This window comes from Dama dama, chromosome X, assembly GCF_033118175.1.
Source record: "Dama dama isolate Ldn47 chromosome X, ASM3311817v1, whole genome shotgun sequence".
NCBI lineage: Eukaryota > Metazoa > Chordata > Mammalia > Artiodactyla > Cervidae > Dama > Dama dama.
Window position 1 is genome coordinate 132,308,430 of NC_083714.1, and position 22,723 is coordinate 132,331,152.

Genomic DNA, 22,723 nt, shown 5'->3' on the forward strand with positions numbered 1-22,723 from the left:
AGTTTACCCAAACTCATGTCCATTGAGTCAGTAATGCCATCTAACCATCTCATCCTCTGTCATCCCCTTCTCTTGCCTTCAATCTTTCCCAACATCAGGGTCTTTTCAAATGAGTCAGCTCTTTGCATCAGAGCTATTACATTTAATAGCTGTAAATGCCTACATTAAAAAAAGAACAAAGATCTCAAGTTAATGACCAGCCAATCAAATCAATACTAGCAGCTCCATATTTGGGAACCATGCCCTTTATCATCTTAGAGTAAGCTTACCCCATATCTACATAAATGGCAGATTATTCAACTGATGTCTGAATGGAAATATCAGCCATTTCAAATGATAAAATGTAATATGTTTAAAAAATCTATTTGTATAAACACTGTCACAACATGATAGAAGCTTGGAAATAAAAAGTACTCACCTATAAAATTATCATTCAGCATAGTACTCACATTGATATCTTCCCTTCCAGTTTTCCCCCTGGGTTTACATAGGAGATGCAATATAACTAAAGCTGCTAACAATATGGGATTTGGGGTAACTACCTTCTACCTTTGCAACTTTGAGCTCTGTGTCTCTATTTCCTGGTTTCATAAAAAGCAGAAAATGGCACCCTCCTCATAGGGTTTAGGATTAGGGAGATGTGAAGGACTAGGAAGATGTATTTTAAAAAGCATATCCAGGCACAGCAACTGGGATGGGGTAATTATACATAAATGGGAACTAGTTTTCCTTCAACTTTTTTTCTCAAGTAGCATCATTCATAGCACATGTATGGTTTTGAATCTTTTCCCACTTCACATTTTCTCATAAGAATGTTTTTCCAGTTTTACTGAGAAAAAAATGACATACATCACTGGTCAAGTTTAAGGCATACATCTTTATGGTTTGATTTACATATATTGCAAAATGACTATAGAAATAGGCTCAGCTCACATTCTCTCATACAGATATGATGAAAATAAAGAAGACAAGAAAAAAAGAAAAACATTTTTTCTCCTTGTGATGAGACCTCACAATTTACTCTCTTAACAACTTTCCTAAATACCATACAGCACTGTTAATTATCGTCATCATGTTGTACATTATATCTCTAGTATTTATTGGGTTTGCCAAAAAGGTTGTCCAGGTTTTATCATAAGACGTTACAGAAAAATCCAAATGAAAATTTTGGCCGGTCCAATATTTATCTTATAGCCGATAATTTGCACCTTTGGCCACCTTCCTCTAATTATTTTTTCCACCTTCTGCCTCTGGTAACAACATGTCTGACCTCTTTTTCTATGAGAATGTATGTTTTAGGTTCTACATATAAGTGAGATTGTATAATATCTGTCTTTTTCTATCATAAAAATGTTTTGTGCTGCTTGTAGCTTTTGGAATTAAGATGATTTATTTTTCATAGTCTGACTTAATCATGGTTTCATAACCTTTTCCCTCTGCCAGAAGACAGAGGACTGATTTATTGTTTTACATAGACTGATACTTAAAACAAAAACAAAAACAAACCTAACGACTTCTCCAAATGTCTTCTCTGTGGTTTGCTGGAAATTTTTTGTCCTCAATTTTGAAATGTTCCCTGCTTTGACCCAATTACAGATGCTCTATTCAGTTTGTTTGAAGGAAATGGTTTTATGCTGAGATTTTTCACTCTCTAGTGGAGCCACATTTCTTCTGATTTGTGATGCTCTTTTTTTTTTCCTGCTCCCCAGTTGCTTAGGATAAAGATGAGTTTGCAATGGTTCCGAACTGCAAGGTTTTATTCATTTGTTAAACTGCCTGGTAAAGCTTTTGTTCTAGACCCTGTTACAGCCTGTGTGGGTGTAAAGTACTCTTGAGGGTGAACGTGAGGAGCCTTTGAGCTGATCGTGACAGTTGCTTTAAGAGCCTCTCTACAGCAAACACACAGAAGCTACCTGGGTGGTTTCTATTAAAACAGAGATCTGGAAGGCCTAATGTGTGGATTCTCAGGAGGGATTTGGAATTGGTGAAAGCAGATCTGAGCCCTGAGAAGGGCACATCTGCTCTGGCCAGCTCGCTAGAAGGCAGAGGTGACTCAGGACCCAATTTTGTAGACCCTTGTAATCTGGCATGTAGATTTCCTTGGGCTAAAGGACAGTTACCACTGGCACTTGCCCTACTCACAGTGCAATGGAACTCATTACTCTATCTCCAGTGGTTCTGAAGATAGAGAGCAGCGTCTAGAGAGAGTCTGATTGGTCACAACTTCAGAGAGGTATGGGCTGCCACTGTCATCTAGTGGGGACATGCCAGGGATGCTGGCCAATGTCCCACGATGCTCAGGACAGCCCCGCTCCCCAACAAAGAATTATCCAATCTTAAACGTTAGTTGTGCTGAGTGTCAGTAACCCTGCTTGATCTACTTCAAAGACTGACGTCAGGACCATCTTGCAAACATTCTTTTCCAAGCAATCAATGCAATGCATTTTACAGAAATGAAAACATTAATAAAAAGAATAGTAATTAATGGCCTAATATGTATAATCAATTCACATTAATCAGAGACTTAGGCATCAAGCACTCTTAAATATGATTCTTTTGTTAATTGATAAATTAAGTATATTTATGGTATGCATGGCATATTCCTGAATTACAGTATTTGGCCTTAAACATGACCATTTTGGGTAGGTTACTTTTTCCTCTCAGATGTATCAGAAAGCAGTAGGTTATCTCAGCAGCTCATCAAGTCTTTTAAAATACGAATGTTAAGCATTAAGCATTAGTAATCACCAGCACTAACATCAATGTCATCATTTTTATTGTCATCATTGCATTTATTATATACTCGTGATATGCCTGACACTGTGTCCTGTACTTCACATACATTATTTCCTTACTCCTTGTGCTGACTATACAGAGTATATGCTGTGATGCCCGTTTCATTTATGTGGGGGGAAGAAGGATGTGATGGTTTGTATAACTTGACCAAAGTCCTACAGCTTGTAAGTCACAGAGGTCAGATATCACACTCCACAGCCAGTTCTTTTAATCACTAGCACCCACTGCATTCTTTAAAAATGTTCTTTTAGTTGTGGTCTTCTGGGTTTTGCCACTATTTCACTGTGTTAGGTTGCAGGAAGAACAAGCAAAGGCTTAAAAAGGCTGCAGAAACTGTCATCTACACAAAGAGGTGACACCACAACTTTGACATGTTGGTTTATTTATTCATTCATTTGTTTGCTTGTTCATCCATCCATTCATGCATGAATTCAGTCAGTCAGTCAACAAGCATTTATTGAGCATAAAGCCTGCACCAGGTGCTAAGGATATCAGCTTTGGGGATTCAAATACGGATCAGGGAGTCTAGCCGGGGTCAGGTGAATGGGCAGAATATTGCCTGGAAGCATGAATTGTTTGCTCTCTTTAAGGGTTGTGGAAAACAGGAAGGGTTCCTTAATGTCTGTAAATATCAGAGCAAGCATGAGAGAAAGGCCAAGGAGGCGAAAGGAAAGGAAGGGAGGAGGGGAGGAGGAAGGAGAGGGGCGGTAGGGGCTATGCCTGGGAGGCTGTGGCCCTGGCCCGGTGCTGACAGAGCTGCGGCCAGTCCGAGGAAGGCCAGGCCTTTGCAGAGCCTGCCTTTGCTCCTGGGCTGAGCGAGGGCTTGGCAGGCATCTGTGTGTCATCAAGAGGCAGTCTCCTACCCATGAGGCCTTTTCTCTCTCATTCCTTCTCACGCTGTGTGCAGCCCACGCAGAAAACTGGGGAAGTGAATTCCGGGCTGTCTCATCAGGCTTGGCTGCATCGTGACAACGCTGCTCGCTTTAACTCCCCCGACACGTTGTGGCATTTGAGAAGGAGAAGGAGTCACGACGAGCACATCGAGACCCGCACATTTAACTTGTACTTCGCGCCTCCTCTCCCTGCCCGGGGACTGATCAGTCCACACCCTCCGGTTTAGGGCTTTATGTGTAGGGTGAGGTGGTGGCTGCTTTAATCCCAGGCAGGTCAGTCAATTGGCTTCTCACCAAGGGACATTTCTATTAAGCTGCAGACAGATTGGAGTCACTTTTGACCAGGCAGGTGGCACAAAGGCAGCTCAGAACAATTTCATCTTGACTGCTGGGAAAACAGCAGAAAGCCTGTCTTATCACCCAGAAGTCACTGGAAGCCTCTAGAAAGGACAGTGGCACTTCTTTCCACCCCAGAAGACCAGCCCTGAAGTGTCAAAGGCAGAACTGAATCCTCAACACATAACATACATTTTTCTGCCTTGCTTTTGCCTGACCCCTGATTTTAGATACAAATGATAGGAATCATGGCTGCCCTTTTGTTCCGGAGGCAACAGATCCTGAAACGTTACCAAACAAGGTTTTTCAATTCTGCGTGTTCAAACATCCATTTATTCAGATTGAAGCTAATTTTCATTTCTGAATCATCTGTATATAGGTTACCTGGAATTTACTTTAGCCAAATTAACCTTTTTCTTCATAAAGCACATTAATACCATGAGCTGGATTTGAATGGGAGGGAAGGATTAAAGGACTGGAATGAATTCACTCCTTTAGTAAGTGAACATTTGAGCATCTACTATATGCCAGGCACTATGACACTAATGGTAGGTGATACACGACAATGTCCCCTGAGGGACTCCCAGTCTAGTTGGGTACGAATGTAAAAGTGGACTTTAACACATAATGGCTGCAGAAGAGAGAAAGAAACAATCCTGGCCTTTGAATACAAGTGACAGAGGTTCCAGACAGGATGTTAGAAAACAGATATTCTATTGAAAGAAGGTTGAAGAGCAGATGCTTTAGAGGTGCTGCAGGCACAGATTCATGCCCTGGCTTTGCTATTCTCTTGATCTGTGATTTGGCTCATCATGGTTTCTTTTTCTGAAAAATGAGAGTAATACCTATCTCATGGGGGCAAGTTTTCTCACCGCCCTAAAGGTCACTGAGCAATGTTTGGAGACTTTTTTGGATGTCACAATACAGGGTGGGTACCATTGCCATCTAGTGGGTAGAGACCAGGGATGCCACCAAACATCCCCCCACAAGAAACTTCAGGAGTGTTGAGGCTGAGAGACACTAAGTTGCATACATAGTGTGTACACAGTAGCAGCTATTATTATGATAGCATGCTACCATGAGAAGGAACTTAATTTAAGACACTGAGCACTGGACGTGCTGGATAGAGTGGGACACATTTGTGCTTCACATTCACACATTCCTGCTGTGTCACGGAGTAAGTCTGTGACCTTGGGCAAGTTCCTGACCATTCGGAGCCACGTCTATAAATAGGAATGATTATCTCGATCATGAGAGGCAAACATAAAGAGAGTGAGTTGACTCAGATTGGGCACCTGGCACAAATCAGCATCCAGAAAATGTCATTCCCTTTTTTGCCCCCACAAATTGCCCATGCCCTCTGCTCCCCCTCCCTTTCTTCCAAGGCCAAGTGTCGGTTGGTTGGTTTTTACATGAAATACTCTCTAAAGAGGAGTTCTGCATATTTCCCCAGGGAATATGAAAAAGCTCACTGAAAAAGAAACCCCATTAATTGTTTGTGACTAATCTGAGCTCACCGAGGCCCTTGTAAGCCCCTGGGAGGACTTGTGTCTCAGTGACCTCCTGAGACGATCTCTAATCTGCAAGTACCATCTTTCTCCTGAAGGAGGCACTGCAGTCCCATTTTTCAAAACCTGCAGCAGCTACTGTTTCCAAAGCCTGTAAAATTGCACACATTGCATTTGAGCACTTTCATTTGATTTTTGGAGACTTCAAGGGATTTCCACACCCTCCTCGGCCACTTTTAACTACCAAATATGTCCAGTTTGCATTTCCAGTCTTTCTCTGAAGAAAATCAGTTTAAGAAATATTTAAGTCAAGCTGCCATTCTCTTACTATCAAGGGAAAGGGAAACAATGCATTTCAGACACCATTTTACTGAGCATTTTGAATGGGCTTGATGGTCAAAAACAGAGGCATCTCATCTTTTTAGTAATCTTTTGTACACAGACTGTATACTATTGAAGTCTGGTCCAGAAACTAAAACAAGATCCATGTTGATCTAAACATCCAGAAGTGGCCCTGTGTCTTCTCTAGGACATCCTCTCCTGGCTTATGCCCCATTCACATCCAATCTCCTCCTCTTAGTATTCTCCAGGGGTGTTTTCTCCCTCTTTCTGATGATACTAAATTTGACAACTGAATCATTTCTGCTTTGCAATAAGAGTGAAACACGTAGGCAGGCAGTACTAAATACAACTGCCACATAACATGGCAGTTTGGAGACTCTATGAAATGGCTAATTTAGGGGGTGTCAAGAACCAGAAAATGAGGAAATAAAGGCTCATTTGGAGTTTTATGGCAAGTTTTAAATCCCATCTTTGAATTGGAAGCTACTTGCAGTAATAATATTAACAAGTTCTTGCACTTGATTTTAAAAATTCCAGCCTACTTCTGTGTTTATTCTCTTCTGAGGCTCACAACAGTTCCATGAGACAGGCAGGGCAGGAATTGAATTTGCAGTTCACTCTTATGTGACTTCCAGCTTCACTCAGGGTAGAAGACTGTGGGATGTATCATCAAGAGAGTTTGTTTTAAGACTAATTTTTGATTAAGTGTAGTTAACTCCATCTGTATCAATAGATATAAGTGGGTAACTTAATCCTAGCTCTTTTTCTCTGTCAGTGAGAAAAGCTCTGGGTATAGGCAGAACCATCATCTGTCCTGTTATGGTCCATTGCATGGGTTGAGATAGTACTTTTCATTTCAAATATATATATAAAAAAGTAGGACCACCATTCAGGGTGCAGCAGGTGCCGGGGGTGGGTGGGGTTAGTTACAACCCATGCAATGGGCTAGAACAGGACAGATGATGGCTCTGCCTATACCCAGAGGGACTTTTCTCATGGACAGAGAAAGAGAGCTAGGATTAAGTTACCCACTTATATCTATAGATATATTTCAAAGGAAAAGTACTATCTCAATTTCCATTTCTGTTTACTATTTTCTTGCTGCCTAATTAAAAAAAATACTGTATCATTTCCATGGGAGTGTGTGTGTGTGTGTATAATGCACACACACATATTTGATTCTGGAATTTGAAAATCAGGTTGGGATGTCTTAATTTAAGAAAGACCAGGTGGCAAATAAATGGACCTGGGGAAAACTTCTGTTTAAAATACTCCCAGATCATCATCCTGAAGGTCAACTCTTCTGGAAAGCTCTCCATTGTCAGCAACAGCCAAGAAATGGCATCCCAGATTCCCTACAGGATTATATACAACGTTCACTGCTGGTTATCTGTCAGGGGACAGAGAGCCTGGGAGTCATTGTGAGCCAAATCCAATCCAATTAAGGGCCAATTATAGACCTGCTTCCATCGCCAGGACTAGGCTACACCACCAACTGAGCTGGTCTTAGAGCCCCTGGCTGGCAGGGAGTCCCAGTGCATGGGAAGATCACATGGCCTGGATAAGACAAAACAGCTGATAATGCCCAGAAACCAGAACAGATGGCATATGAAGCTGCATCAGAATGACCCCTGAACCACCTCACCATTTCACTGCCATTCCTTCATAACTAACTGCAGATTCTGTTTTCTCCTGGGTGATACCCTTCCTCACTAGGTGATGAAGTCATAAAATGCCAAGAGGTGATGGGCAAGGCTTCAGTCCTGTGCTCAGGGGCAACCTGCCACAATCGTGCAATCTTGGCCACGATGCTAACTAGAAATACAGTGCCTGGATACCCACATCACTGCTGACAACCTCACTGGACATGTAGGAGTTCAAATGCCTAACTCAAAGAAACTTGAGTTATAAATTTGTGTTAGGTAAAAATGTGAAAGTGAAAGTGAAATCGCTCGGTTGTATCCGACTCTTAGCAACCCCATGGACTGTAGCCTACCAGGCTCCTCTGTCCAGGGGATTTTCCAGGCAAGAGTACTGGAGTCGGGTGCCATTGCCTTCTCCAAGGTAAAAATAAAACTCTAGGTAAAAATAAAACTCTATTAAAAATCAAAACAACTGCAAATTTTGGCTGGCACTTCCAACCGACTGAGACCATTTCAGGTCCACATTCCAGCATCCACTAGTGTAGTTGTTTCTCTAGGCTGACTTTGAGTGTCTGATCTGCCAATCTGAGAAGCAAGCTCATCCTTATATTTAACTGAGATCTTGAGGAGAGTGGGGACAAGGCAGCACCAAGGACAGCATCCTGTGTACTTTGGCAACAGAAACTCTTCAGAATGGCCTAGAGCAGTGGTTCTCAAACTTTCTCAAACATCAGCAGCATCTGGAGGGCTTCCTGAAACTTAGAATGCTGGGCCCCACCTCCAGACTTCCTGATTCTGTAGGTCTGGGGTGGACCTCAGAATTTGTATTTCTAATACGTTCCCATGGGCTGCTGCTGCTGGTGGTCTGGGGGCCACACTTTGAGAACCACTGACCTAGAGCCATGAATCTAGATTGTTTAGGTCAGGACATTCCAAATTCCCTAACTATTCCATTATCTGGTCCACAGTTTTATAGCTAGTATCCAAAGGTACAGAAAGCAACTTGGCCACATTGCCTTGCTGAAATTCAGATAACATGATGCATTGATGAAGAAACAGTCATTAGTCCTTACAATAGTGCTTCCAAGGGTCAGGCACTATCCCAAGTACCCTACCTCGTAATTCTTAAATGAGTTACTATACATAAGAGCTGCATTTTACAGGTGAGAAAACTGAGGCACAGAGAAGTTACATAACTTGCCCAAGGTGGCACAGCTAGAGAGTAGGGCAGCCAGAATTAAAATGCAAGCTGTCTGACTCCTAACCATTGTTCCAGACTGATTCTCCATGTGGCAGACAGAGGAAGTTCCACTGGGGTGAAATGCAGTGTGTAAATTACGAGAGATAATATAATGCATGAGGAATTCTGCCCATGGCATCAACTTACCTACCAGTCACTTAATCTCATTGATACAATATTCATTTCTGTAACTCTTAAGTTCTAACCCTGCTATAGTCCAAGGGTTGGCAAACCAGGGTCCAGGGGACAAATGTAGCCCATTATCTGATTTTCAATTTAAACTTTAAATTTTGAGATAATCTTAGACTCGCGTGCAGTTGTAACAAATAATACAGAGATCTCTGGATGCAGTGATTGGCAAGAAATAAGGGGAGTCACTTTTCCAATCTCTATAGAAATATTTCTAAGGAAGGTCTTGCCAAATTTCAAGTATATGCAGAGACCAAAAAGCCAGGTATGATCATCTTCATTCAAGCATACTGTTATGGATGTCCAGGCAGTGGGAATAAAACACAGAAGATGTTCTAAATTTGAACATCTTTCAAGTCCAATACAAAACAGGCCCAGGATCCCAGCTACCTGGCTGATTGATGGGCAGTTGTATAGCTTTTCTCAAACATTATGACATAAGAACTGAAGCCAGTTTCTGAACAACTGACTTATTTTTATTCTAGTTACTTTAGTTTTGGGGTCAGGCAGCAGCAAGTTGCTGGGTACAGTTAGACCATCCTCAGTGCTGACTGCACACTAGGATCACTTGGACCTGCCTAAGCCCCACCCCAATCAATAATGGAGGGGGAGGGGTATGCTTCACAAGACCCCCAGGTGAGTCTAACATACAACTTGCATCAGAAGGACTGGGTTAGAGAATGTTTCTCAGAGCCTCCATGGACAAACCAAACTGAAATATGTCTTGTTCAGAAAAGTATTTCTTTTGTTGAATGTGAAGATGGTTGCAGTGAAAGTCTCTTAAATGTGGAAAATAGCCACACATTCTTGGAAAGCCATGCAGCATCTATATCCATTTATTCAGAGGGTGATCCGTGGTGAGCCACAACTTCTGTTTGGGATAGGGCATGGGGAAGACATACTGAGGTATCCAGACTACCGCGTGAGCTCAGAACAATAGCCATGTTGGGTTTAGAAGGGGCTGAAGATATGGTAGTTCCCACTAGTGAGTGTGCTATATGCCTTGTTAGTGCTGTGTGACTATTCCAAGATACATGGAGTCATATCATCACAGGTAAGGGTGCCATCAATGTCTCTCAGTCTAACCAAGGTCCAGGCCAATGCAAAGGGCCTGCTTTCCAGATATGTCCCATGCCCTGGAGAGTCACTTGAGTTTAACTATTAACTCAGCAACTTTGAACCCCTCTCCCAATTCATCTCAGACTAAAAACTGCTAGGGGTGGTGTTTTCCTTCAGTTGCACCCTTTGGAATGACTCATTAAGAGGAGAGCCCAAGTAATCCCCCTTCCACTGAAGTTTGTTTTAACAAGTTGAGTGTCTAGATGTAAACACAATATAAGTGGGGTATGTTTTTTGTATGATGTGCTAAGGACTAATTGCTGCTTGCTGAACTATGGCACTATAAGCTTTGGTTCAAGGCCAGCTGGCTGTGTTGGCCAGCTTCCACAAAAGGGAATCCATGAGTTCTTAGGATGGCAAGTCTTTAGAGAATGGCTACTTGCCTTTTTAGAAATGCCCAAAGCAATATGGTCTTATCCTGCAGCTAGGATCTGGTTTTTGAGATAAACAAAATGCCAACTTTGAGATTCTTGTTAATAACCCCTACTCACTGACATATAAAATATAAGAACTGGACTTGGCCCAAGGCAACTGTATTAGTTATATATTGCTGCATAACATGGAGAAGGAAATGGCAACCCACTCCAGTATTTTTGCCTAGAGAATCCTGTGGACGGAGGAGCCTGGTGGGCTGCTGTCCATAGGGTCGCACAGAGTCGGACATGACTGAAGCGACTAAGCATGCATGCATGCATTGGAGAAGGAAATGGCAACCCACTCCAGTGTTCTTGCCTGGAGAATCCCAGGGACAGAGGAGCCTGGTGGGCTGTCGTCTATGGGGTCACACAGACTGAATGACTGAAGCAACTTGGCAGCAGCAGCAGCAGCTGTATAACAAATTACCCCAAACCTAGCAGCTTAAAGCAATAATACTATCTCAGAGTTTCTGTGGGTCAGGAGTTCACAAGTGGCTGAGCTGTGTGGTTCTGGCATCCCTGATGATGTTGCAGTCAAGATATTGGCTGGGACTGTAGTCATCTAAACCCTTGACTAAGACTAGAAGATCCTCTTTTAAGATGGTGTACTCTTACCACTGGCTGATTGATGCTGACGGTTATCAGGAGGTGTTGGTACCATTGGGCTGCTTGAGTGCCCTCACAACATGGCAGCTGGCTTCCCTCAGACCCAATAATCCAAAAGAGAGCAAGGTGGAAGCTGCAGTGATTTTTAAGACCCAGTCTTGGAAGTCACACCCTGTCATTTCTGTAATATGCTACTGATTAGACAAGTCAGCCCTACTCCGTGCTGGACAAGGGTATATGAATACCAGGTGGCAAGACTCACTGAGGGGTCACCTGGGAGGATGCCTACCCCAGCAACCTAACCCCTACCCCTCTTTTCTTTTTTTTACATTTGACAGACCTGAGGTCTGGAGAAGTGAGGTTTTGCCCAACGTCACTAGCCTTAACATCTCAGTGTTTGCTTTTCTTTCAACCCTACTGATCCCCATCATTCACAATTTCTTATATTTATTTAAAACACCAAATGTTGTTTATCTTTGGGGAGATTAGAAAGCTTACTTCCAAATGTGAAGCCAGTTTCCCTGATGTTTTTAACAGCAGACGCTTTCATAAACCAGATAACATACAAGCAAAGCACAAACTCTGAGCACTAGGGAAAGGTCTCTCTTCACTTCCCTGAGTCATTAGGGAGGAGGCGCTCCAAATGGAGGAAGGAGAAAGCAGAAACTCTTAGGGAGGGCAAATTCAGAAGTAAGCTAAAAAGTCAAGGTTGAAGGGACAAATCAGCTTGTGTACTGCCCCCTCTCCTCGGTTTGTTGTCATATTGTGATCGTGTTCCTATTCTCTTTCGATTTGGGAGGGTGAAAACAAAAACAAGAAAAAAGCAGAGAGTAACACCAGAAATCAGACTGATGGAAGGGTGATCCTCCTTAGGAGTTACTGTCTCATTAATCCAAGATGAAAGGCAGTGATCAACCAGAGAAGACTCCCTAGAAGAAGCACAGAATTTTTCTTCCGTAAAAATTTGTTTCTGAAAACACACACACACACACACACACACGTTTTTAAGCACAAAACTCAGAACTGCGATAAATGCTATCAGCTGTTTTGTTTTCAGGATCCTCTTTGAAACAGCCATCTTCTAAAAAGGACAGCAACCAGAAAGAAACCGCTTCTATAATCTCTCTCTCTTTTCGAACAGTTAAAAAACAACAAGGCCTGTCATGTCAGATCAACATAACTAGTCAGGAGACAGGACGACTTTCTCTCTGCCTGACCTATTTTGTCTAATGGGGTCTACTCTTTCACCCTCTGACAAGCCACCTTTTCTTCTGAGTTCCATTTATAGCAGGGCTGTATTAATGGTTAAATCATTAGGAACAGGTCCGTTTCCCTCCTAAGGCTTATTTCCTGTTCAATAAATTAAGCCATGAGATCGGAAGACTGTCCATTTCTGCTTTATTTAAGCTCAGATTCTTCCTAGCCCACAAACTACTGGGGCATTGACAGGTGGGAGCCTGTCCGGCAGTCTGTGGTCATTTGTGATTTGTCTCATATTTTGTTCTCTGAGTAAAGTGGGAGGCCCTTGGGAACCTTCCTAAGCCCCGGCTGGAGTCTGAGACGAGTGGAGACGCTTCAGTGGGGAGCCCCTGGGCTCTCGCTGGGCCACCTTTCTAAATCCTCAGCAAGAGTCCTTGGACAAGCGCCGTGAGTTTCTTAGATGTCTGACCCTTGTTGTCACCTTGAAAGAAGGTTTGCGAACTCCATTCACCCACCATGCTTGTTGCTGCCACGCACGTGACCTCCCTGAGCAATCAGAGCATTAGTGGCCCACGGCTCTCAGAGTGACCTGTGCCTTTCATTCCCTAAAGCCTTTCTCCCTGGTTTTTCATCACCAGAGCCCTGCAGCAAACAGGATTATTTTAAAAAGTAAAAACACAAAAGCGATAAACAGGTCATCCTGACAAACAGCCCTTAGTGACCCACCGCTCGCAGGGCCTACACTAACTGACTCAGGCTCACCAAGTCCTCCCAGCAGGCATTTCTGCCCACCCAGGGCATCCCTTGCTTCAAGCCAGCTCATGGAGGTGCCATGCTGAGTCTAGGCTTTTATACATGCTCAGTGTATTATTTTCCAATTTCTCTCTCTTTCCCTTCCCATGGGCAGGTTAACTCTTACCCATCATTCAGATCTCAGTTTAAATACGATTTGGGAAAAGCCTTTCCATAACCCCTTAAACTGATAAAGCATCTACAGTTTTCTGTGTTGGTCCCCTCATGGCTGCACCCGTCACCATGGAGGAATGGACTGCCATCACTCATTTACTCATTTTATTATCTGATTTTCCTTCTAGATGATCAGTGCCATGAAGGGGTATAACCTACCCATTGGTGTGTCCACAGTGCCTACCTATTACATTTTCTGGCATATAATGTAACCAAGATAAAGTCAGGCATCTGGTTTCCACCTTTAATACCGTTTAAGTACAGTCTCCTCCAAAAGAAACGTAAATTGATCACCAAAAGTGGCCTCAAAAAGGAATGCAAACCTTCACCTAAGATTAACATTGTAAAGTGACCTAAAAATTCTTGACCCATTATTAGTCTATGATTCCTTCTCTAGGAGACTTTTTTCACAGAATCTCTCTTCATTCTTTCCCCAGAGTCCAGTTATCCACTAATTGCCCCGGTCCTTCTTTTTTCTGTAATTTCAACTCAGTTCACTGCTTCCAATACTCCTCTCCACCCATTTAGACCTCCACCAACCATCAGTACCACAAAGAGCTTGATGCCAAGATGACAAAGACTTCATCTTGCTTAGTGAAGGATCAAGGCAGGGGATGTGTTGATTTATAAGCTTTTTTGGGTCTTCAGCTCAGAATAATAGTAACAGTACACATTTACTGAACATTTACTATGTGGGAAGCACTCTGCTGAATGCTTTAATATGTTATCCTCGCAAGCACTCTATGAGTATAAAACTGTTACTTTCCTGTAGTTTAGAAGAACACTTGCCCAAGGTGACACAGCTAGAAAGCAGGATGGCTGGGACCTGAAAGCAGAGTCTGCACTACAATGTCTCCACAGTAGGCACTGAGTAAACAGTTGAATTTAGAGACAAGGTTCACCCAGCAAGTAGCCTGGAGGCTGCCAAGGTGAAGGGTTTTGAAGCAATTTCTCTGATGAATTCATTGCCAGCTCATGTCAAAGCTTTATTTCAAAGTTGCTTAAAGAGGCTTCAAACAGCCAGTTCAAAAACTTGGAATAGAAACAAGTGTGGTTAGATAACATTGTTACACTGGGTACAATTGGTTTTTAAGCTCTGTCACAAGGCTAATTTAGGGAGGCAGGTAAATCTCATCTCCCAGAGGGGGCTCTTAATCTCATTAAAATTGATCAGAAGAAAATCACTCATACATTTTATCAGAAATGCTTCCTAGAAGGGACCACTCACTCCACCAGAGCATACAGTCTTCCAGCTCAGGCTTGGGATCATTTTCTGTCACAGAAACAACTCTCTCTAGAGTATGGTTTCTCACATTCAACACTATTGACATTTGGGCCAGATAACTCTTTGGAATGGGGATTGTCCTGGGCCTTGCAGGCTGTTTGGCACATCCCTCTACCCACTAGATGTCAGCGACACTCCCTCCTCCTGGTTGTAATAGCCAAAAATGTCTCCAAATAGTGCCAAAAGTCCCCCGGGGGCAAAATGCTATCCCTTTCACTGAGAACTACTGCTTAAAACCCTTGATTCTCAAAGTGTGCTCCATGGACCAACAGCAACAGCATCCCCCTGTGAGGATGCTAGAAATAGACACCCCAGGTTTCCTGAGTCAGAATCTGCAACTTAACAGGATCCTCAAGTGCTTCCTCTGGACATTAACATCTGAGAAGTGCTTCTAGGCCAGCAGTTCTCAACCTTGGCTGCACATCAGAGGCCCAGGAGATCCCACCCCCAGAGAGCTTATGTCATTGCTGTGGGACAGCCTGGACCTCGGAATTTTTAATAACTCCCCAGGTGATTCCAATGTACAGCCAAATTTGAGCCCTTCTTCTGGGGGATTTAAAGAAACTCATCCCTCCCCAACTTTGGGAGTGATTTACCAAAGCTTCTAAATAAGACCCCGTATCTCCAAAGCAATGCTTTTCTTTTCATGAACATCCTTTTTTGACCTCTTGTCACTTTTAAGGTGATAAATTAAGGACCTTTGATGATGACTTCAAAAGGTAGGATTTGACTATAACTTTAAAAATAATGGTTGGAATGATTCGGGGTAGGGGGAGGGAATGAAGGCATTAATTTAAGCTTGCTCAGCGAGCTTTTAAAAGAAGAGTCACCAAAACATCCCTCAAAATCTTGCTAACTAAAAAACAATTCTGTACTTGAAAAAGAAAACCCAAACATTAAATGGCAAACACTATCAAGAAAACTGTTTCCCATGAAATGTATAATTGTATAAAGAGCCCATGCAAATTGGGAAGCAAAATATTACTACTTTAATAGATAAAGGAACTGAACTCACAATTCACAAAAGCAGATCCAGAATTAATAGAGAATCCATGAGAAAATGAGAGCCTCATTAGTAATTAAAGGGATATTCAATGAAAAAAGTTACTTGTAATAGTCACAAAAATTAATGGGAAAATGATCATGAAACAGGGACTTGTTCATTCCCTCAACAGATAGTCTTCTGTAGAACAAGTGCTAGGCCAGCCTAGATGATGAGGGTGTGGGCCTTAATAAATGAAGAAAGTTCCAACCATTGTGGATTATTATGTCCTCCAACCCAATTAGACCTTGATGGAAGCCATCCTAAAGAGAATACGTGGCAAAAGTTATGTTTACTTATGATAGCAAAATTCATTAAGAACCTAAGTGTCCAATATGGTTAAGTCAGCTCTTGTATACCCACCTGATGGAACAGTACACATACTATCTGTGATGTGAAAGTGAAAGTGTCAGTTGCTCAGTCATGTCAGACTCTTTGCAACCCCATAGACTGTAGCCCGCCAGTCTCCTCTGTCCATGGGATTCCCCAGGCAAGAATATTGGAGTGGGTTGCCATTCCCTTCTCCTGGGAATCTTCCCAATCCAGGGATCAAACCTGGGTCTCCTGCATTGCAGGCAGATTTTTTAAGTGTCTGAGCCACAGGGAAGCCACCATCTATGATATAATGGATGATAAATTTAAAAAAAAGAATACAAACAGTAGAAAACTGGACAAATGATTCAGTAATCAAATTCTGAAATGCTACATGATATTGTCTTCACACCCAATATACACAATACATATTTGTACATTTAAAGCTCCAAGGCACCCTAACACTAAGAAAATGGTTTATCTGTGCTTGATCCAGTAATCTCAATTTTTCTGACCATGGAAATTTTTTTCCCCTTCCTTCCCTTTCTTTCAAAGGTGAAACTTGCTTTATTGTCTCTTGGAACTAGTATTTCTCAAACGAAGAAAACCTTAATAATATACTAGCATATATGGTAGCATTAAGAGCTATGCAAAAATAAAAGCCATACATGGGTATATACATATGGAAAAATTCATTAAGTTGTTCACTTAAGATTTGTGCATTTTACTCTATGAAAATATTAACACTACTACATTCAGAGAAGGCAAAAATATTTTTTAAAATGAAAATTAGGTATTCATTAGGACAAGTACTAGAATGTTAAATCAAATTATTTTTACACTACAAGTACACTTATACATATCAGCTATTCATTTGAGGTGCCTCTAATACCATCAACACGTACAGACTGATTGTAGGGGCTAGGAGCTCCAGATAAGCATTTAATCTTGGACCAGCCATTAACTAGCTGTGTAACCTTGGACAAGTGATTCAAGCTCTCTGGATTTTAATTTCCTAATTTCTAAAATGAGGAGGAATAAGAAAACTCAAGTTTCATTCATCTTTGAAAATAGGTTTACTATTTTGGAAGATTGCAAAGCTTTATAGCTATACCTTTGCTTGATGGTGTACCAATATCCAGGTTTTTATTTAATACTGAGACTATGGACCGCTCGCTACCATCGTTACTGTAAAAACAAACAAAACAAAGTGTCAGTGAGCTCTAAGGGGATCTCCATGACAGTGTGCTTCCCAGGATGCTTTACTGGAGACAGTGAGGGAGGCCTACATTTGTTTCACATGTTCTGTTCACTTTATGTCAAGAAATTGCTTTTCCATTTGGATATCCCAGGACCTCTGCCTGACAGAGACCATGCCAGACAGTTCAAAGAGGATACTGGGTATTTCTGATGAAAGTACCATTGTCCCTAGGTCTCAAATGCTGAGGCCTAAACAAGATAGAAGGTTTTGCCATCTTTGGAAACTTGAGAACCCCTTAAGACAGCAGCCTACTCGACTTTTTCATCACTGTGTCTTCCTCTGTGCATTACTGATCCCTGCTTTACTAGGAAGTCTTGGGCCAGTGTTTTTCCAGTAAAATCTGTGGCCCCTTTAGAAACAGGGAGGTCTGTGCTCTGACAGATGGAGACACTGACGGCAAAGCCAGGAGCCACCAGTGGTAACTAGTCTTGGATTATGCCCCTGATTTCACAAAGATCTCTACAAATAAGTTCAATATCATCTCAGCTGCCGGTTCCTGACTTGATATCGAAGCCAACAAACTCTCAATACAATAGGATTAAAAAAAAACACCTTTTTGAACTTATTTTTAATGAATTTGACCTGGATATGCAATTTGCCTTCTTTGCGTCACTCAAATTCTTCACACCCAGCATGTAACACTGCTTGACTCTGGATTTTAGGTGTAGAATTGTACCCCCCAAATCCCCAAATGTCCTGCTCTTTGTGTCTTTCTCATCTCCCTTTTTTAAAACTAGTAATTAGTAGGAACATTTCAGTTTTTACCTTAGCCACCAAAGGCTTCATGATGTACCAAAGCCAATTGACATGGCTATTTTGCAGCTTAAGGAAAAAGTTTTAAAAGTTTCTACCTAGAGTTTTGTTTCTTTTACTTTATGAGTGGCTGGTGGAGATAAAATAAAGTTCTGGGTTTGGAGTGACCCTGGCGCAGTTTCACACAGTGTGCTTCCTTTGTCCCTGACCTTGGTGTGGAGGTGCGCTAAGAGTCGTGTTTGTAGCTGGCACCACCTTCATCTCTGTGTGGTCATGATGGTCACGTGGGGCAATGCACACGAACGTGCTTTGCAAACTCTAGAGGACTCCACCAATGCCCTCTAACAAACTCCAAAGCTTCAACCAGTGTGCTCTGGGAGCCTGGTCAGCCACTCCATATGGAACTGGATGGAACATGAGGCATGGCCTTTCTCTTGACGACATTTGAGTGTCACTGTGTTTATGGCTCTATGATTTAGCACCACGCAGGAGGAAGTTATCATTGCACCGCCCCCAGGTGTCTGGGTAAAGGACCAAATGCAGAGTAGTGTTGAGTGGACTCCATTTCCTAAATGATGTATGTGGGACCGTGGCAAGTATGAGTAACACAGCTATAAATGGGTCATGGCAAGGCGTAAACATCACATGCCCTCAGCCTGGACTTAGAGTGACACATGGGAGCTGTCTGGGGTATCACCCCTGCCACAGCCAAGGTGTGCCTTTCTCAATGTGAACGTTTTTTGCTTAGGGTAGAAAAGGGATGCCAGGTAGCTGGAGAGTGACATTTCCCACAGGGGGCCTTGCATTCCCCATCGTTCTCACCCATGTCCCTGACAGAGGAACAGGACACAGGAGAATAGCTGACAGCTGTTGTCTAGGCGGCAAAGCAGTGTGGCCCGGGATATCGCCCAACACCCTTGCATTCCAGCACCCCGACAAACAAGTGTGCTTTACAGAAGGGGCAATTTTAGCTCTGGATCCCTTCCCATTGTTCTCAACTTTAAATGTGAGCCCTGACCCAGGTCTCTGAATTCTTGGATTCTGATCACATAAAGGCATTCTGAGAACACTCGGCATCCCACCAGGCCAAGGATGGAGACACTGGTCCTCTGGGGGCCCTGCACTCTTGGAAGGACCATTGTGACCTTGGCCATCAGCAATGTCCTATGTCCAGGGCCGCTGGGCCGTCTCAGATTCTACTGGGGCTGGGGAAGTAGAGCAGAGTCTGAGGGAGGGCAGGGTGGTCTGTAGAATGGCAACTCTGGTGACTCTTCTGCTCCATCTGCTGCCTCCTGCCAGCTCCTTCTACAAGGAAGACCCGGGCTCACTTTGTAGATGAGATGAAGTGACTGTGTCAAGCCAGTGATTCCTGCATCCCCTTATGAAGTACAGTTTGCTTTTCTTAAATCTCAGTGGCCACAGTGGTCTGGGCAAACTGTGTCAAGGTTTCCTTATGTTTCCAAAACTGTCTTAAAGTCAGACATGTCCACAAGCTGAACCCAGTCATGAGGGGCATCTTAGGGCTTTTAAGAAAACAGTTGCTGAAGGGTCGCTGCAAATGGCTCATCCTGTTTCTCAGGATAGCTATAATTCTAGCCCCGTGAGACAGATGTGTGGGGGTCAAAGTCCATCTTAAGCCTGTCACAGAAACGGCTGCAGATGAGGTTTTATAGTCTGGACACTTGTTGGAGAGAAATGTCACCTCATAGAACAAGCTTCGGTGACAATTTGCTATGAATCATCACCTTTTCCATGCTGCTCAGAGAAGCTCAAGGAATGAATATCTTGGTTTCAAGGGCAGCTTGTGACAGGTCTCTCCCTTGGCCAGAGAGACCGGCCATATGTCGCCGAGCACAGTGACCACAGCAGTAATATGGCTTGGGCACACACCGGCCATGATGCAGCTCTGACTGGGGCCCAGGACAGGTGTGAGCACAGTGGGGACGCAGTGCAGCCCGTCAGCACTGCTGATGTCCCGCCTCTGTGGCCCCTCGCTCACTCCTGCTGCCTCACAAGCATTCCAATGCCACTTCTCCTGCTCTCAGCCCTCCAGTGCTCCAACTTGCCGGTCCCTAGGCTTCCGCTTTGTGTCAGGTACCAGGATAGGGAAGGGTACGGAAAGACATGTCCTTCAGAAGGTCACAGCCTACAGGATGGCTATGGTGGGAATGAGATGAGGGGAGAGAGAGGATGTATAGGCAACTCACTGCAATGCAACCTATGACGTGGAGAGCCATGCGGGAGTGGGAGGACTTCAGCTAAGTTATTAGCCACTTAACTTCAGTTAAGAGGGAGAGGCCTGAAGGCTTGAATCGTGTTATGTGAGCAGTAAGTGGCAACAAACTCAGTGCAGGGTGTGCAAGGGAGACCCAGACTGGCATGGGGGACCCCAAGTGAAACTGGGAAGCTGCTGGTCAACAAAGTACATTTCAGCCAGGAAATCATGGACTGGGAAAGAGGAAGCATTTTGTTTTCTCCTGGTGAGTGACCTACACTGAAAACTGAATTTCTATGAAAAGGAAACAAATGCTATAATAAAAAATACAGGAGCCAGTGGGAGTACCATTTTCAGTTCTGTAGTCAATGACGTGTTCCTACCTTCCCCTCCAGTTCAAGAACCATCCAAACCTTCCCTTTAAGGGAGTGGAAGGGGCCCAGAGCCAGGACACTGGAATTCAAATCCCAGCTTTTCTCTTTAACAGCTGTGAGACTTTGAGCTACTCACTTGGCTCTTTGAACTTCTAGGTGTTTCATCCCAACAATGAGTATAATACAACCTGCATCACAGCCACACTACATAAATGTTAAAATGATGCCACAGGCTCTGTCATCTCTATAGAAATACACAGGAAAGCAAAGCTTTCTAAAAGACCTCCACTGCAGAATTCTCCTCGGGGTTCACTGGCCACAGCTGGGTCCCACAGCTGCCCCAAGCTGTAAGAGAGACGGGGAAAGGGAGTATTTGGCCACCTGTCTTTGTAGCAGAGAAAAGCAAAGGAGAAGGGGATTGTGAATGGACACGGAGAGAACCAAGCCATGGTGACTGCCACAGCAGGTGTAGTAGGGGTGGGGTGACCCTCCTACAGCCACTGGCAAAAAAACAAAAAAAACAAAATAAAACTATAAAGATTCTATTTCTTAGAAAAGATTCAGCCTATCCATATAAGTGAAACATGCAAGAAATGGCAGCAAAGAATAATGGAAAACAAAGGGGTGAATAATGTTCAACCATCCTGGCACTGCAAGTGCCTTTAAGAGAAAGGGCATTGTATCAGTTAGCTATGGCTGCATCACCAACCATCTCCAAATCTAATGGCTTAAACCAGAGGTCCCCCACCTTTCTGGCACCACGGAGCAGTTTCATGGAAGAGAATTTTCCCACAGATCAGGGGTGCGGGGGAAGGTTTGGGGATGATTCAAGTGCATTACATTGATATTGCACTTTATTTCAATTATTATTACATCAGCTCCACGTCAGGCTCATCAGGCATTAAATCCTGGGGGTTGGGGACCCCTGGCCTAAAACAAAAGCATTTATTACTCTGGCTCATGTGTTTGTGGCTCAACTGACCTAGGCTGGGTATCAGTGTGAGCTGGGGGCTGTGCTCCACATGCTGCCCATCCTTCACTGGGGACCAGCAGGAGGGCCTGGGCACACCCTCCTGATGGCAATGGCAGATGTGCAAGAGAGCAAATCAAAACATGTGATCCCTCTCAAGGCGCAGGCTCAGAACCAGCACACTTCTGTGTCATTCTCTTGACTGAAGCAAGTCACGTGGCCAAGCTCAGGCATGAGGAATCCCATCCTCCTCACGATGATAGGAAACTAAAAAGTTACAGGGCAATGAGGATGGATCTAATGCTGACTTTATACTCTAGGGCTTCAGAAGGAAGTCATCTTCATTTAGTTTGGAATCACTCAGATCCCTAGAGCCAGAACTGATGGTCACAGCTTCTATTCATAGTTCACTTTACCTTCACGGACTCAAGAGGTAAAGCTTTCAAGTGAAAATGAGGTTCTCAATTTTGACCTGTCCCTATCATATTGATTCACAAGCTGTCCCTAAAAATATCTCACAGGCACTAACAGTTGCTTTTCTTTTTCCTTTGCAGACTTGATGTGAAGAATTGAAGAGTAAGAGAATGGATTCAAACAAAAATGGCTCACTAAAAAGTTTTATATATTTGTATGAAGATTATGTACCTCCTGAATGCCTAAGACTCTAGCAGAAATGTCCTGTTTGTACATTTATATCTCTTCCTTCTAGCTGGCTGCACTACTTACTTTATCTTCACATTTGGCAACTTGCAGAGCAAATCGGCTCCAGAATTTACCACTTGGAGGGTGTGGTTTTGAGAAGGGATATGATTTTATGGAGAAGGATACAATGATATGCATAACAGTGATTTTGATGGAAAGTTCTCTAAGCTACTTCCCACACTATTTTAGTCAATATTTGGAATGTATTTGAGTTCTTCACCTTCTAAATTATATCAATAAACTTTTTATGAGTTCAAATAAATATTTGAGTAAATGTAAAATGTGATTCTAGACTACAATAATTTTCCTATGTTCAGATAGCGACATATCCCCCACATGGAGAGGAACTAGACGTGAGCACAAACCAAATCCCATACTACCTAAATGGGAGCTTCTTATTCTGAATTACTGGTTACCACAGGTAAAGCTATGGCTGACTGATCATTGCAAAAGAAGTTAAATATTGCCCGAGGAACTGGGCATCGCTGACATTCCTCCTTCAAGGACAACTTTTATGGTGAGTGCATTTTACTTCCATAGAATCTAAGAAATTCT

At 43.1% G+C, this 22,723-nt stretch overlaps 1 protein-coding gene across 1 annotated transcript in view; it reads left to right on the forward strand.

Moving 5' to 3' along the window:
* The window catches only part of SMPX (small muscle protein X-linked), a 50,795-nt gene extending 28,377 nt beyond the window's left edge, over positions 1–22,418 (forward strand). Inside the window, exon 5 of the mRNA XM_061136626.1 lies at positions 22,021–22,418. The gene's annotated coding sequence lies outside the window, so the exon portion shown is untranslated. The remainder of the gene's footprint in view (positions 1–22,020) is intronic.
* The last annotated feature ends 305 nt before the right edge of the window (positions 22,419–22,723 follow it).